Source organism: Ranitomeya imitator, chromosome 3 (genome assembly GCF_032444005.1).
Source record: "Ranitomeya imitator isolate aRanImi1 chromosome 3, aRanImi1.pri, whole genome shotgun sequence".
In the NCBI taxonomy this organism is placed as follows: domain Eukaryota; kingdom Metazoa; phylum Chordata; class Amphibia; order Anura; family Dendrobatidae; genus Ranitomeya; species Ranitomeya imitator.
This window is the reverse complement of record NC_091284.1, coordinates 506747989-506761459: the sequence shown is the minus strand read 5'-3', so window position 1 is coordinate 506761459 and position 13471 is coordinate 506747989. Positions and strand designations below refer to the sequence as shown.

General features: G+C 41.7%; 1 protein-coding gene across 1 annotated transcript in view; it reads left to right on the top strand.

The window, feature by feature from the left end:
* ARHGAP6 (Rho GTPase activating protein 6) overlaps positions 1–13471 on the top strand; it is a 444961-nt gene that overhangs the window by 82503 nt on the left and 348987 nt on the right. The window lies entirely within an intron of this gene.

The window sequence follows — 13471 nt, the reverse complement described above, 5'->3', positions numbered from 1 at the left end:
ACAAAAGTGGTGTAACTGATCCAGGTTTGTAGGTTTCGTTGTGCTCACCTGCCTTTTCAGCTTTGCCCATAAATTTTCAATAGGATTAAGATCAGGGCTTTGTAATTGCCACTCTGAAACATTGACTTTGATATCCTTAAGCCATTTTGTTGCCATTTTGGCAGTATGCTTCTGGTCATTGTCCATTTGGAAGACTCATTTAAGCCCAAGATTTAACTTCCTGGCTGATGTGTTGTGGTGTTGCTTCAGCATTGCCACATAATCTTCTTTTCTCATGATGCCATATATATTGTGAAGTGCACCAGTTTCTCGTGCAGCAAAACAACCCCAAAACATGATGCTGCCACCCCCGTTTTTCACTGTTGGGATGTGTTCTTTGGCTTCCAAGATTCTCTATTTTTCTTCCAAACATAGAGATGGTCGTTATGCCCAAAAAGTTTTTTCGTTTCATCAGACCACAGGACATGTCTCCAAAAAATTAAAGTCTTTGTTCTTGTGTGCATTTGCCAACATTAATCTGGCTTTCTCTGTTTCTTTTGGAGTAATGGCTTCTTCCTGGCAGAGTGGTCTTTCAGCCCATGCTGATACAGTACTCATTTCACTGTGGATATTTACACAATCTTACCAGCTTCCGCCATCATCTTCACAAGGTATATTGCTTTTGTCCATCGGTTGATATGCCCATGTCGGCTGGACATTCCCATCTCATTTTTACTTGTGTGTAATTGTTTGTACATATGAACGAGGCACCTTCAGGTATCTAGAAATTGTACCCCATGATGAGCCAGACTTGTGCGAGTCTACAATTCTCTTCCTGATATCTTGGCTGATTTCTTTCCTATGATGCTGCACAAAGAAGCAGTGTGTTTCAGGTTTGCATTAAAATGCATTCACAGGTGTGTCTCTAACTTAATTAATCAGAAGATTCCAAACACATGACCTCTTCATATGGGCAGCCCAGTATTGTTTAAAGGCATAGTAATCTTAGTTTATGTAAACTTTTGTCTATGCAGTAATACAAATGCCTTAATCATTCTCATTCATTCTCTCTCTCTCTCTCTCTATCTCATTATTCTGGCATTTGGCAGATATTAATAATTATGATAATTCTAATTGACCTGAAACTGGAAAGGTTTATTCTGATTTCATGTCAGATATTGAGAAAAACTTCAGGTTTCAACTGTGATTTTGCTGCGTTTCTGGTGCGACGTTTGTGTGTAATTACTTGTGTGACTATGTAATGTTGTGTTGCTTTTTTCAGCATTTTTCTTTCAATATTTCATTACTTTCAATTGGTAAAAAAAAAAAAGCCACAAAAATGCTGAAATAACATACTTTATATGAAATCCCTTCCACTATAACGTATCGGCTGAATGCTGCGGGTTGAACACTGCACAAGTACGCAGCGTCCTCCAACCAACAGCGTTTACTGATCGTGTGAACATACCCTAAGGAGTTCTTAGATTACATACCTTCATGTGATCTTCATATACAATTAAAAGGCCTTGTTACATCCTACCTGCCATGAAACTATACCTTTTCCTCTGGTATCACACAGAATCTGAATTTGGAGTCCTTTTCCCATCATCCCTGCCACTTGCACACAATATGACAATAAACCCTTTTGTGAGCATAATGAAATACCATAATTACCCTGTGGACAATGTATCTTTCCCCCAAACATTGCAGTTGCAGTTGGGGCAATGCAAGCAGTCAGGCAGGTAACGTTCTCCTGGTATTTGCCAAACCCAGACTTATCCATCAGACTGCCAGCTACAGAAGTGGGATTTGTCACTCCATTGAGCATGTTTTCACTCTCTAGAGTTTAGCAGCTGCATGCTTTACACCTCTTCATCCTACGCTTGTCATTGTGCTTGGTGATGTATGGATTGTATGAAGCTGCTGGTGCACAGTTTTTAAGCTGATGTTCATGCCAGACAAGGTTTGGAACTCTGCCGTTAATGACTCTGTAGAACCTCAGTGACTTTTATGCAAAGCTGACTTGCTTAGGTTTCCAAAACTTTCACTTTTCAATAATACCACTCAGTTGATATTGGAATAAGACATTTCAGGAACTGACGTGTTAAAAGAGTAGCATCCTAGTATTAGGCTCAAATTCAATGAGTTCTGTAGAAGGAGCTTATATATTTACTAGATGGTGGCCCAATTCTAACGCATCGGTTATTCTAGAATATGTATGTTGTTATAGCACAGCCACGTAGTGTATAGCACAGCCACGTAGTGTATAGCACAGCTCACCTAGTATATAACAGCCCACGCAGTATGTAACACAGCCCACATAGTATATTACACAGCCACTTTGTATATAGCACAGCGCCGCAGTATATAGTACAGCCCACGCAGTATATTGCACAGCCCACGCAGTATATTGCACAGCCCACGCAGTATATAACACAGCCCACACAGTATATAGCACAGGCCAGGCCACGTAGTATATTGCACAGGCCACGTAGTATATTGCACAGCCACGTAGTATATTGCACAGCCACGTAGTATATTGCACAGCCCACGCAGCATATAACACAGCCCACGCAGTATACAACACACCCCACACAGTATATAACACAGCCCACGTAGCATATAGCAATGTGGGCACCATATCCCTGTTAAAAATAGAATAAAAATAAAAAAGTTATATACTCACCCCCGGATCCAGCCCTGGCCTTTAGCGATGCTCCTCGCGACACTCCGTTCCCAGTAATGTCTTGCGGCAATAACCCGTGATGATGTCGCGAGACCGCTACGTCATCTGAGGTCATTGCCACAATGCATTCTTGGGGGAGCGTCGTGAGGAGCGGGAAAGGCTGCCGCGGACGCCGGAAGGCGAGAATATAATGATTTTTTTTTTTTTATTCTTGTTAACATTATATGTTATTACTATTGATGCTGCATACACAGCATCAATAGTTAAAAGTTGGTCACACTTATAGGGTTAATAGCAGCGTTAACAGACTGCTAAAACGCTATATGGGTGCTGACTGGGCGTGACCAATCAGCGATGCGGGATTTCCGTTACAGACAGACGGAAGTGGACCTTAGACAATTATATATATACTAGATGGCAGCCCGATTCTAAAGAATCGGGAGTCTAGAATCCATATATACTTTATTTATTCAAATGTAAGAATAATACAATTAATAAATAATAGTAAGAAAGAACAAAAAATGGCTGCACTCACCAGCTCTTGACAATTCTTGTTATTTAAGGTACAGTTACACAGGATCCATGAACATGCTTATGAGGGGAGGGATGAAAGACATCAGACGACAACTTTGCGTGTTTGAATGCAGATATTAATAAATAGGCAGTTTATATTGCAGAGAAATTGCTGGGCAATAATGGACAATGTCCTTATGTGGCAAATAATAGAGCAATATACCCAATGTGGCAAAGAAGAGGTTAATAAACGGCAGTCTCTCAGTATAACAGTCAGTGAATAATAGGCAGTATATGGAGAAAACACCAAACAAAAGTTCAAAATTGGTGTGAAAATGTCACTGAACCACTTCACAACTAAATATATATAGTTTTGGTAAATGGTATTATCATTTTTTTGATGAAATTCGGCAGGAGCTTGAAGAGCAACGTCACTGGGCCCGCCTCCACGCAGTAGAAACTTGCTGTGAGGTAAAAATTAAAAAATCACACCAAAATGGCGGGTGGAGTGTGTCACAGTACGGCACGTTTCTGATTGGTCGCTCGCAGCAGGCGGCAACCAATCAGACACTGGACACTGTTGACGTCACTTAGCTCCGGACATTAGCTCCGGACATTAGCTCCGGACATTAGCTCCGGACATTAGCTCCGGACAAAGCCACGGAAGTTGGCACAAATTGCAGGAAGTAGTATTCTAGGCAATTAATCTCCGGACATTAGCTCCGGACATTAGCTCCGGACATTAGCTCCGGACAAAGCCACGGAAGTTGGCACAAATTGCAGGAAGTAGTATTCTAGGCAATTAATCTCCGGACATTAGCTCCGGACATTAGCTCCGGACATTAGCTCCGGACAAAGCCACGGAAGTTGGCACAAATTGCAGGAAGTAGTATTCTAGGCAATTATATATTAGATATAGATAAGACCTAAGTGTGCCACAATACTTCTGTCTTTAGCGTCTGTCTATAGACATAAATGAACAGTTGAATGTGCCGTACCAAGAGCTTTTCTGGCACATACAATAAAGGTTCATCATGATCAGTTGTCTTTCTGAAGAAAAAACTGCAACAATTATCCAATTCTGTTATTTGCCGATATTGGCCTGTATATACCAGCTTTAACTGTTGTAGCACATTATATTCTTATCCTGAATACCAGGGATGGATCTTCTTTACATGTTATCTTCTAACACGTTAGGTTGTTTCAGTACCTGTTCAGTACAACCCTTTGCTAAAAAAACAAAGAGACATGGCAGAGTTGGGTGTCATATGAATTCAGAAGAATTCCCACATTTCTGGACTGGGTGAATTGACCTTGTGTTCAGTGTACATACAACATTTAGAGCATGGTGCTCTTAGCACCATCATCACTATACTCCAAATACTTTAGTGAGATGTTGTTTATGGAACGCATAAAAGATCTTCAGTTCACACTTCTCAGAATTGCAGGAGTCCTTGAGAATTTCATTGCGCATTAGGAATGAATACTTCCCAATGCTGTCACAGTTCTTTTTTGATAAATTAGGATTCCATTGGGTGCATAGGATGTAATTTTCAAAATGTTTGGAATGTTTTTACATGGTACATCTTGATGCATGTCAGGCCAAAGCTAAGACTGTATTCAAAAGTAAAAAGGTTAATTCTTTACCATAATCTTCACTTAGGATCCACTCCTTGTCTTAGCCAAACAAAATGCACCAAAAATGACGTCAACATCGCACTGTGTATAGGAGGTCCTAAATGTGATCTTCTTCCCTGTTCCATCAGTACACTCGCATTACAGAACATTGATTCACAATTTAAAATCCCAGGGAGAACAATAGGTTCCAAACCACAGAGACCACATATAACCACACAGCAGACACAGTGAAGGTCCTCAGCTCACATGAGAAGCAAGTGGCTTCACTGCCTGGAAAACCAAGGAAAAAAGTAATTTGCTGCAAATCCAGAGGCAGCAACATATATCAAGTACACTTCCCAGTGCACAAAGTCTTCAAATACATGTCACTGCATAGCAAAATGGAATTAGTTTCTTTCAAAACATGGATTTCCTAAGAAACAGACAGCAGATGTTTTACGGTGTAATTGTGTTTAATCTTCTGGGTTTGGCATTGTTGAAACATTGACTGACAAAACGTAGGTTTTAAGCTGCACTACAAAAATACCTCACCTGATTCTAAAACATGATAAATATAATAAACTGCTTATCAATATTTTCTTGCCCTGATGTACTTGATCCAGTTTTCTTCATCCCACTTTACTTTTTGAAAACAATATATAAGAATACATTTTGGCGCTAGCTAATGTAGGTGTACAAGTAGTAGCTTACTCTCTGACCCTGCTGCCGGAGAGGACCCAAAGCCCATTTTTTAATTAGGAGACAATATTATAAATGTCACATGGCCGGCACTATTACTGATATGTATTGGAAGGCGGCAGTCTCAAGTTTTCATTGGTCGCGGCCTCTGACTGTCATGGAAATCCAAGCCGCTGATTGGTCGTGGCTGTTTTGCCGAGACCAATCAGCGACGGGCACAGTCCGGAAGAAAATGGCCGCTCCTTACTCCTCGCAGTCAGTGCCCGGCGCCCGTATACTCCCCTCCAGTCACCGCTTATACAGGGTTAATGCCGGCAGTAACGGACCGCGTTAAGCCGCGGGTAACTAACTCCGTAATCGCTGCCATTAACCCTGTGTGTCCCCAACTTTTTACTATTGATGCTGCCTATGCGGCATCAAGATAAAAAAAAAATGTAATGTTAAAAATAACTTAAAAAAAACAAAATACCTGCTATACTCACCCTCCGTAGTCCACCGAGCCGCACGTGCCTGCCGCCATCTTCCGTTCCCGGCGATGCATTGTGAAATTACCCAGAAGACGTAGTTGTCTCGCAAGACCGCTAAGTCATCTGGGTAATTTCGCAATGCATCCTGTGAATGGAAGATGGTGGCAGCTGTGCGCGTATCGCCAGAGCTTCACTGGATCCCAGGGGTGAGTATATAACTTTTTAATTTTAATTTTTTTTAACAGGGATATGGTACCCCCATGTATACTACATGGGCTGTGTTAGATACCGTGTGGCTGCTATATACTACATAGGCAGTGTTATATACTATGTGGGCTGTGTTATATACTGCGTGGCTGCTATATACTGCGTGGGTTGTGCTATATATTACGTGGCCAGTGTTATATACTGCCTGGCCTGTGTTATATACTGCGTGGCTGCTATATACTGCGTGGGCTGTGTTATATAGTACGTGGCTGTGTTATATACTGCGTGGCCACTGTTATATATTGCATGGCCTGTATTAACATATCGGGTATTCTACAATATGTATGTATATAGCAGCCACATAGTATATAGCACAGGCCACATAGTATTTGTCTGCTATATACTACATGGCTTCTATATACTACGTGGTCTGTGCTATATACTGTGTGGCTGCTATATACATACATAAATACATATTCTAGAATACCCGATGCGTAAGAATCGGGCCACCATCTAGTATAGCATAATAACCTGTATAAATCTGGACAATCATTTCCTAAATCACAAGGTCAAATCCCAGGAGCCAAGAACAGTAAGTGCACGGAAATATTACCAGTGCTATATCATGTATGCAGCTTGAACCTATCCCACAACACTTTACAATTCAGAAGATAAATGTAGAAATGCCATCAGACGTTACTGATATTTTGCACACAGTATTGGCGGGAAAAATGCAGCGTAAAACACACACTTTTTTAATGCATTTTTACATGTATTCTTGATGCGGTTTTAGGCTACGTTCACATTAGCGTTCTGCCGGGCTGCGTTGGGCGCAGCTGCGGCGACGCATGCGCCATGCGCCCCTATATTTAACATGGGTGCGCATGGACATCGTTTTGCGATGCATGCGTCTTTTTTGCCGCAAGCGTTAAGGCGCAGAGGACGCAGCAAGATGCATTTTTTTTGCGTCCAGAATCCGGCAAAAAAAAGACGTATGCGTCGCAAAACTATGCGTGTTGGCATGCGTTCTTGTTTGCGTTGTGCGTTTCGTCGCCGACGCAGCAGCGCACAACGCAAATGTGAACGTAGCCTTACCTGATTTTTTTCCCCATTCATTTGAATGGGTGAAAAATGCTGTAAAAACACTGAATTGACATCCTGCTAATTTGAAAAAAATGTTCATAGCGCAGGACAAAATTAGCACCATGTGCACGAGATTTCAGAAATGTAATTCATTTTGCTTGTGCTGAAAACTGCAGCGTTTTTTACCACTGAAACATGGGTGAAAAAAGGCAATGTGTGAACAAGCCCTAAAGCAAAGTTCATTAATTTAAAGAAGAGCATTGAGGCCCCTGCTCCCAAGAGCTTACAATCTATGAATGCTTTAGGCACACTACTTTCAATAATACGCACGGTGGCGCAGTGGTTAGCACAGCAGCCTTGCAGCGCTGGGGTCCTGGGTTCTAATCCCACCCAGGACAACATCTGCAAAGAGTTTGTATGTTCTCTCCGTGTTTGCGTGGGTTTCCTCCGGGCACTCCGGTTTCCTCCCACATTCCAAAGACATACTGATAGGAATTTTAGATTGTGAGCCCAATCGGGGACAGTGATGATAATGTGTGCAAACTGTAAAGCGCTGCGGAATATGTTAGCGCTATATAAAAATAAAGATTATTATTATTATTATTATTAATATATCTCTTAAGGTGGCCATGCACATTAGACTCATTTTGACTGGTCCTGCCAGTATCAACGTGTTCAGCTGATGGTCTAATGCAGAGGTGTCAAACTGCATTCCTCAAGGGCCGCAAACAGGTCATGTTTTTAGGATTTCCTTGTACTGCACAGGTGATAATTTAATCACCTACACACATAATGATTGCAGCACCTTGTGTAATGCTAAAGGTACCGTCACACTAGACGATATCGCTAGCGATCTGTGACGTTGCAGCGTCCTGGCTAGCGATATCGTCCAGTGTGACACGCAGCAGCAATCAGGCCCCTGCTGTGATGTCGCTGGTCGGGGAAGAAAGTCCAGAACTTTGTTTCGTCGCTGGATCACCCGCAGACATCGCTGAATCGGTGTGTGTGACGCCGATTCAGCGATGTCTTCGCTGGTAACCAGGGTAAACATTGGGTTACTAAGCGCGGCCCTGCGCTTAGTAACCCGATGTTTACCCTGGTTACCGGGGACCTCGGGATCGTTGGTCGCTGGAGAGCGGTCTGTGTGACAGCTCTCCAGCGACCAAACAGCGACGCTGCAGCGATCCGGATCGTTGTCGGTATCGCTGCAGCGTCGCTTAGTGTGACGGTACCTTAAGGAAATCCTGAAAACATGACCTGTTTGCGGCCCTTGAGGAATGCAGTTTGACACCTCTGGTGTAATGTGTATGAGGGAGACGTCTGACTGATGGTTGTGAGAAATGTCCAATTTCAGACTGCTGATCACATTGTTCTCCCTGAGATAAGCTATCAGCTGACCTGTCTGTGGGAGGTTTTCTCATGGAGAACACAGGAGCGCCGGCTGATCCAGCACTCTCTGGTATGGGAGAATCGTCTGATATGGAGGTTGGCCAAACAATCAGCCGAAGCATTGTTTGACCGACAGCCATCTAATGTATATGGCCAGCCTTATGAGAGAAATTGGTGTTCTTTGCCTACACATTCAGCTTATTCCTTGCAAGATTCAAGAGTCCAATGTATTCATGGTATTTGGGCCATGAGTCCTCTCATTCATGTGGATAATACTTTGATATATACAACCTGCCACATTGTTGTAGACAACTTTCATAATTCATGTAAACGGCATTGACTTTGGCTGTGGTCCAACAGGATAATGGACGGTACCACTCTAAAAAGATTATTCAGAAATGATTTAAAGGGATTGTCCACTAGTGGATAACCACTTCATAACAACTTCCGATTTACTGCAGTGGTCACATGAGATAACCATGTCATGCGACCACTTAGAGAAACCGCGTCCGCATTGGAGAATTATATAATTTTTTACTTTATTATGTTCCCTTTAGCTTTTAAAGGGATAGTCTAGTAGCAGATAAGCTCTGGAGTGAACAAGAGAATAAGCTTCAAGTGTTGACCTCACCTGTGAACCTCTGAATTCCCCAGAACACTGTTGGATCATCTGTGGATTTTCTGCAAATCAAATCCAAGGCCCACCTCTCCCAGGACATGAAGGATATCTCCCATACATACTCCAGTATTGGGCCTCCTGATAGTCAGCAGCGTATGCTGGCATTCCCCTTAAAGACAGAACTATCAACACTACAAATATTTTCAAGCACGATAGTTAATGGTTTGTGTCATCCTCCGGCTTTGTCCTGGTAGAGGTACTGACTTTTCAGAATCCATCTTGCATTCCTTTACTTTATCCCGGGAGTGTAGGAGAAGAATCCGTTATACATATTTCCTTCCTCTGGGTGCCTCAGCATTCCTGAAAATGGTGGGAGTCTTTTTTTAAGAAAACAATGTACAGAATCAATGAGTATATGATATAGACATGCATTCCTAATTGAAAAGACTGTGTCCTCGGCCTTAGTGTGTCTAGTCCAAGTGAAAGTGAAATAGTTTGTAATAGCTTTATTATAAAATATCACAACAAACTTGATAAATTCACAATAAGGTGATACATTTTAATGAATGATAAGAAAGCTAGTAAATAAAAAGATATTTTTCATAATACTTTATTAACTTATCTGCAGCCAATGGAATATTGTGTAGCACGGTGGCTCAGTGGTCAGTACTGACGCCTTGCAGCACTGGGGTCCTGGGTTCAAATCCCACCAAGGACAACATCTGCAAGGAGTTTGTATGTTTGTGTGGGTTTCCTCCGGGTACTCCGGTTTCCTCCCACATTCCAAAGACATACTGATAGGGAGTTTAGATTGTGAGCCCCGTCGGGGACAGCGATGATAATGTGTGTAAAGCGCTGTGAATTAATAGCACTATATAAATAAATAAATGCTTTAGTGGAAAGTTCTCAATGTATTTGCACAATTTTTTTTAGAAATAACCCTAAATATTGTTGCAAATCATTGTGAGCAACAAAAATCTGCATAAAAATGTATGTGCTGCGCAAAAAAAAAATTATGAAACTGTTCTGATTATTTCTGAAAATGGCATGGTCTACATGTTTGCGACAAAATGAATTACGCTTAAAGACTGAAAGTGCTACAGTTTTTGGTGCTTATTGTGGATGTAGATAAATTTTTCTGTCTTTTAGGCAGTCCTACATTTATTGTGCGGCATGGGCATCAGCAGAGTATGCCTCTTATGAATGATGAACATGCTGTATTAGGAACATATCAATAAATCACCCCAATATGCTCAATATACATCTGCATATTAACCTTCTTGTATTAGGCTGACAATGATTTTTATTATTTATAGTTTTATATCTTGCATGTATAACAATAAATGATAAAATGATTTAACTAAAGAAGCAGTGTGCAGCTAACATTGGTTACTACGCATGATTAAAAAAAGTTGTGCAAATTCCATTCTGTCTAAAACTTTACATTTCCCAAGGGAAGTTTTTTGGTTTAATGATGGCTGAGGATAATGACAGTGAACAGTTTTTGGTCTCTTCCAATAAAGACTATTCAGGCAATGTAGAAAAGATGTAAGATGTTAGCAAACAGATCCTGAGAATTGGTTTCAGGGCTTATGTGAAATGTCATTTTCACAGCAGGTAAATGGCATGTTTGGAAAATTGCTCCAAGCCAGATACTGTATAAGGGTTTAATTGAAGAAAAAAAATTTTTTTTTTCAAATGGTAATGTATTCCCCCGAGGGTAGTTTCACTATCTCTTAATTAAAGAGAACAATGTGCTTTTCCTTTCCAGACAGATGCTTCAAAGTCTGCTTTGCTCTCAGTTAAGATTTTGGTAAACAGTCAAACATATTGGTTGCCCTCCCTTTCCTGTCTGAGACCCCAGGGATCAGCTGCTGTGGAATCCTGCCCTTCATTCACCGGCTCCCCTGGACATCAATAATAGATACTGACAGTGAAACACAAGAAAGCAAATAACAAACAGTATGCCCCATTATTCTGGGTTAGTTGCTTTCAGTGCTTTATCTTGTAATTTTCACATTTGCCCTGAAGTCAGGCATGCTGTGTAAAGAGGACAATAGACAGTATTCTGGCCATAGGCATAAAAAGTTGCTTGATGTGGAGGGTTGGCTTTGCCTATCCATTTTTTTGTTCCCATTCCTTGAATCATCCTCATATGTAGGATAGCTTCCTACTTTCCCATAAAGGGCAAATGTCAGGTAAAGAAAACATACATGATCATTTTTTTCCCAGGGTGGACAGTAGCAAATTCCCTTCTCACCATTATAGTGATGTTGAAGAGTCAGGAGAATGATCTGTTGCCAAAAACTAAAACTGGCCATATACTGTTGGCCTAATGATGCTTTGGCCGATTGTTCCTGTGTTCTCTATGAGAAAGCAAATTATCTCTGGGAAAAACCATGAGGGTATGTGCACACGTCAGGATTTCTTGCAGAAATTTCCTGAAGAAAACCGGAAATTTTCTGCAAGAAATCCGCATTTTTTTTTTTTGCGTTTTTTTCGTGTTTTTTTTTTTTTAGCATTTTGCAAGCGTAATTAGCTTGCAGAATGCTAAAGTTTTCCAAGCGATCTGTAGCATCGCTTGGAAAACTGACTGACAGGTTGGTCACACTTGTCAAACATAGTGTTTGACAAGTGTGACCAACTTTTTACTATAGATGCTGCCTATGCCGCATCTGTAGTAAAAGATAGAATGTTTAAATAAAAAAAATAAATAAAAAAAATGGTTATACTCACCCTGCAGACAGCCGATCTCCTCAGCGGCGTCCATTCCTATAGATGGTGTGTATGTGCAGGACCTTCGATGACGTCGCGGTCACGTGACCAATCACAGGACCGCGACGTCATCGCAGGTCCTTCACACAGACCATCTATAGGAACAGAAGCGGCAGCATGCACCGCTGAGAGGCGGGAAGACAGCGGGGCCATCAGAGGGTAAGTATATGACTATTTTTTATTTTAATACTTTTTTTTTTTTTACTAATTATATGGTGCCCAGTCCGTGGAGGAGAGTCTCCTCTCCTCCACCCTGGGTACCAACCGCACATAATCTGCTTACTTCCCGCATGGTGTGCACAGCCCCATGCGGAAAGTAAGCAGATCAATGCACTCCTAGGTGTGCGGAATCCCCGCAATTCCGCATTTTTAATTAACATGTTGCTTTTTTTCCGCAATGCGATTTTTTTCACGGAAAAAAAGCAACATTTGCACTAGAAATGCGGAATACACTGTAATTAATAGGAGGCCTATGTAAGCGTTTTTTTTCCGCGTTTTTATCACGTTTTTATAGCGAAAAAACGCGAAAAAAACGCAAAAAATACTGAACGTGTGCACATGGCCTGAGATTGTAGAATGTAAGCCCGCAAGTGCACGGTCCTCGCCCCTCTGTACCAGTCTGTCATTGTTAGTTTTGTTCACGGTAAGTGATATCTATATTTTGATGTAACCCCCCATCTCATATACAGCACCATGGAATTAATGGTGCTATATAAATAATAATAATTGTCCAATGCAGAATTGAACATAAAATTGACATCTCTCCCGGCCACCAGGCAGCCGGTGCCCCCATACACATTGGACGGCTGCCCAAGCTCATTGATATTGGCAAATCCAGCCAACATTAGTCTGATATGTATGTGGTCTTTTAGGATTCACTCAACAGTTATATATGTCTAGCTTAAGAACTATGTGCGAACCATTTCCTTTTCTTAACTTACCTGTTATGAACTGGTGATTCAGAACCACAATGGACCTAGTGGTTAAGAGCACACAAAGTGACCTGATAGTTACTAATAACATAGGACGAGCTCTGAGACGTGGGAACTCTGCTGACCGCAATCCCTAATCCTATCATACCACACTAGAGGTAGCCGTGGAGCGCTCCTGACCAGACCTAGGCGCCTTGGGCACAGCCTGAGAAACTAGCTAGCCCTGAAGATAGAAAAATAAGCCTACCTTGCCTCAGAGAAATTCCCCAAAGGAAAAGGCAGCCCCCCACATATAATGACTGTGAGTAAAGATGAAAACACATACACAGAGATGAAATAGATTTTAGCAAAGTGAGGCCCGACTTACTGAATAGACCGAGGATAGGAAAGATAGCTTTGCGGTCAGCACAAAAACCTACAAACAACCACGCAGAGGGCGCAAAAAGACCCTCCGCACCGACTAACGGTACGGAGGTGCTCCCTCTGCGTCTCAGAGCTTCCAGCA